The 5,000-nt window shown below is 44.4% G+C and overlaps 1 protein-coding gene across 3 annotated transcripts in view; it reads right to left on the bottom strand.

Annotated features, from left to right (window-relative positions):
- The window catches only part of dnajc13 (DnaJ heat shock protein family (Hsp40) member C13), a 59,078-nt gene that overhangs the window by 41,895 nt on the left and 12,183 nt on the right, over nt 1-5,000 (bottom strand). The gene's annotated exons all lie outside the window — the stretch shown is intronic.

The following is a 5,000-nucleotide window of genomic DNA, read 5'->3' as shown; positions in this document are numbered from 1 at the left end:
ACACATTCTCTCTCTTGTGCGCACTAACTCACACACACACTCTGACCAACATAAAATATAATTTCTTTGCAAGTGCCTTATCAACATAGACACTAAACAATGATAAGTGAGGTGACGTGGGGACACTGGTGCCAGAGGGTTACACCATCACATCCAATTCAGACACATCAGACACCGAGAGAGGAGAGAGAAAAGGAGGGAGAGAGGGGGAACGAGAGAGAGGATGAGAGGAGGGAGAGGTAAGAACTGATATAATCAAAGCTGACACTGTTCCAAACCCATTCAAGCATCCAAAAATATCACCCCACTCCCCCGTCCTGATAATAGACCTGCCCAGGGTGGGGTGAGAGCCTGATGGAAGCCCAGGGGACACACGGCCACTCCAGCAGACACTTTAAGGCTGTGTGTGTGTGTGTGTGGTGTGTGTGTGTGTGTGTGTGTGTGTGTGTGTGTGTGTGTGTGTGTGTGTGTGTGTGTGTGTGTGTGTGTGTGTGTGTGTGTGTGTGTGGAATCCACAGGACCACTCCAGCAGACACTTTAAGGCTGTGTGTGTGTGTGTGTGTGTGTGTGTGTGTGTGTGTGTGTGTGTGTGTGTGTGTGTGTGTGTGTGTATTGACTCCACAGGGCCAATACAGCAGACACTTTAAGGCTGTGTGTGTGTGTGTGTGTGTGTGTGTGTTGACTCCACAGGACCACTCCAGCAGACACTTCAAGGCTCTACAATATCCACCCAGAGAGAGAGAGAGAGAGAGAGAGAGAGAGAGAGAGACACACCTCACAGACACAAAGACATGAGCTCCAGGCTGAAGTAGGGCCCTGGATAGCTAAAGAGTGAGAAGTCTTAAGTGTGTGTTTGTGTGTGTGTGTGTGTGGGGGGGGGGGCTATGCTTCCAGAGAGGTCCCATCACTGACTGAAGGCTCATGCATTTCTTGAGGGACTGATGAATTTCTGTGAGGCTCTGGGTGTAATGGTGTAAGTTAAGGTGACCAGACGTCCCCTGTTTCCGGGGACAGTCCCCGTTTTTCGCTTACAAAGATAAAAACATTACACTGTTTTGCGGGTGTTTACGTGTCTGAACTGATAATGTCCCCGGATTTTGTCTCAGAAATATGGTCACCTTAGTGTGTGTGTGTGTGTATGAGAGAGAAGAGAAAGGCCATCAGCTGGGGTGTGAAGAGGAATGCTGCCACAGAGTTGCTTGAGGGTAAGGACACGAATAAGAGCTGCTGCCTGCCACACACACACACACACACACACACACACACACACACACACACACACACGGCTGCCCCTGGCACACTTGAGAAATCACCAAGGCAACCAACAAAGAGTAGAGTCATGGGACATAATCACCCATAACTTCATACCAACTGCGCTGTCAATCATCAGCACAGCCAGGCAGAGACACATTAGTATGGACCAAACAACAGAAGCACAAGCAAACAGCAGCCTTCCCACCACCGCACAGCTCCTCAAAGACACCACAGATAAGAAGAGCGCCCACACACAGGAGAGTCCTGTAGCCTGATTCAATTCCTCAGACATGACATTATGTGAGGGTTTGCTGCACAGACAGAGCAAAGCACGCCAACATTTTCCACTCTGATACCAGCTTACAGCCACTACTCTGCGTTAGCGACTCCCTCTGTGGTGAAACACTGAAGCAAGACAGGTTTTACACTGAAACAAGACAGGTTTAACACTGAAGCAAGACAGGTTTAACACTGAAGAAGGCAGGTTTAACACTGAAACAAGACAGGTTTAACACTGAAACAAGACAGGTTTAACACTGAAACAAGACAGGTTTAACACTGAAGAAGGCAGGTTTAACACTGAAACAAGACAGGTTTAACACTGAATCAAGACAGGTTTAACACTGAATCAAGGCAGGTTTTACACTGAAGCAAGACAGGTTTAACACTGAAGAAGGCAGGTTTTACACTGAAGCAAGGCAGGTTTAACACTGAAGCAAGACAGGTTTTACACTGAAACAAGACAGGTTTAACACTGAAGCAAGACAGGTTTTACACTGAAGCAAGACAGGTTTAACACTGAAACAAGACAGGTTTTACACTGAAACAAGACAGGTTTAACACTGAAGAAGGCAGGTTTTACACTGAAGCAAGGCAGGTTTAACACTGAAACAAGACAGGTTTAACACTGAAACAAGACAGGTTTAACACTGAAACAAGACAGGTTTAACACTGAATCAAGACAGGTTTAACACTGAATCAAGACAGGTTTAACACTGAAACAACACAGGTTGTGCACAGGGCTGAAATCAATCCAGGCGTGTTCATTACAAACCTCCCAATTTAGCCCAAGTTCATATCAAAGATAAAAAAAGGTACAAAAACTACCACTTCATTTGACATCGACGAGAGATTAAACACTTGAGGGAACATGCATTTTGGACAAGGAGTTCACAGACACACACACTAGGGCTGTAACGATACACCTACCTCACGATTCGATTCGTATCACGATTCTTGACCCACGGTTCGATACACCCCACGATATTATTATTTTTTTATTTTTTTTTACCTCGCGATTTTTAAAATATATTTTCTAATTCACATTAGAATAAGTATGAGCTATAAAAAAATGAAGAAACAATTTATAATCAAATATTGAGGTTTTTATTACTCAAAGCAATGCTGTTGAAAAACATTCAACAAACTTCGGAACCTGTTATCTATCTGCAGAGCAAATGTTAGGCTCATACAAAAACATTAACGTGAATTAATTGATGCTAATACCTAGCGCGGTCTCTATAGGATTTCCCATATACGTTAGCATTAAGCTAACGTATTTTCTACCACAGTAAAACATGCAATACTATGTGATTGTTTTTAGAAAACGAATGTTACGTGATGAGATTACTAAAATGTAGTCTGCATGTCTGCTCAGTTTAGCAGTGCTACCCAAGCAAAGGTTTGAAAAGAACTTCAAGCTTCAGACTTTCTGTTAGGGAAACAGCTTTCTATCTGCCAAGCAAATGGCAGGCTCATGACAACACGCGCAACCTTTGGGAGCATGAACTGCACTGAGTAAATTTTGCGCAACAATTAACCCCAACGCTGAAGCAAGCAGCCGCCTTTACTAGCGAACCAAACTTTTTGTATCAAGTGACCGCTGAGGGCATGTCGCGGTTCTGCCTCCTCGCATCGCGATGCAGGTTTGTGGCCCAGAGTGTCGCGATTTCTCGGTTCGATCCACAGCCCTAACACACACACACACCCTCATACACCTTGCCACATAGACAAGCATGACAGCCTAAGCTGTCAGTACAGAGGCATTAGTCAATCTGCCATTTCACAATAAAGCCCCAGGATGTTCAACACTACGGCTTTACCAATGTAAGCGTGTAGCGCTCATCAGATTTGTGGTGAGAAGTGGTGGACATGACACAACGTAAGATAGGCCACCCAAGATGGTGCAACGCTTCCTGACTGTTCTTTCAGGGGAAGAGGGCCTGTGACTCCCAGCACCAGAGGCTGGTGTTAGACGGGGCCCTGATGGCCTTATTCACACACTGAAAGGTCTGGTGTCAGCGATACGCCTCGCTTCAAAGGAGCTCTCTGTGTCACGGCGCCGTAAGAGCTGATGCTATTACCAGGAAGACAGGAATGAGTGAATGAGTGAGTGTGTGTGTAAGTGTGTGTGTGCGAGTGAGTGTGTGTGTGTGTGTGTGTGTGTGTGTGTGTGTGTGTAGGTGTGAGATGCTCGATTACTTTTCACTCTGTGAGGGAAAAAGAAAGTAGTACTAGAGTTCCAGAAGAGTGTGTGTGTGTGTGTTTGTGTGTGTGTGTGTGTTCCTCCCAGTTAAAAATGGTGAAGACACACAGAGTCACAGCTCTTCGATCACCTCACTCCACTCTTTGCACCACAGCTCTCAGTTTTTATTGGAACAGTTTGTTGTTTTATCTCTCTTTCTCTCTCTCTTTCTCTCTTTCTTTCTTTTTCTGCTTTAAGAGGCTGTGCAGGAGGGGCCTCGTGTTATATGACTTATTTGTGCTGAACAAAAAAAGCCTACAAGGATGAATTATTAACTACACACACACACACACTCACTCACACACGCACACGCCAATCGACCGCACCACACAGAGAGGTTTTATTGAACAGTGTGAGCAGATACCTCTGCTGCACATTAACAGGCCAGAGGTCAATTGGAGAAAAATGACTTGATGGAACGTCCTCTTCCTCCCATCGCGAGTTGGTGGTGAATCGCTCTACAGATTCACAGACAGAAAACATGAACAAGAGCTTACAGTTCCAACGACCAGGCAGTAGGTGGACTTTGTTCACAATAATGCTTACAAACTTAAAGTTAATAGGTCAACTTTAGGACGGATGACCAAAAACTGATAAAACGCTAACTCTAATCCAAATCTCCTTAGGGCTAGACAAAAACAAAGACGTGATAACGAGATTCCAACCAGATTGATTTTTCTCTTCCCTGCCTTATCAACCAGACAAATGACAACAAGAGCACTCTGCATGGAGTTAATCAACAACTCCAATCAGATCACACTATAGCCTTTTAAAGGCTGATGGACAGTGACATACAACTCAGTAAAGTTCAAAATAAAGAGGCTGAACTCAAGTCAACCCACATAAATGAACCTATATCAGGACTAAGGGTTATGATTCGATTTGATTCCGTTATCAGAGATTCGATTCTAAACTGATTATCGATTATCAATTCTAAACCGATAAAACGATTATCGATGCATCTCGATTTTTTAAACATTTGAGATTGCTACTCAAGAGTCTGAAATCTTTTGGGGATTTTTTCTCCCACCCCTAATCAGGACAGCAGGGAACTTAAGATTCCTCCGCAGCACATTGAGCTTACATAGTCTACAAAACTCTATACAGTTTCCGTACATGCAATAGGAACTGAATCCAGCCGAAAAACATAACCTCAGGGTTTGTACGTAGACAGGCGACTTAATGCATGTCAGCGCGTTTGACTTCAGAGAGTTCAGTGAAT

Source organism: Sprattus sprattus (assembly GCF_963457725.1).
Source record: "Sprattus sprattus genome assembly, chromosome: 17".
Classification (NCBI taxonomy): domain Eukaryota; kingdom Metazoa; phylum Chordata; class Actinopteri; order Clupeiformes; family Clupeidae; genus Sprattus; species Sprattus sprattus.
This window is presented reverse-complemented; position numbering and strand designations above follow the sequence as displayed.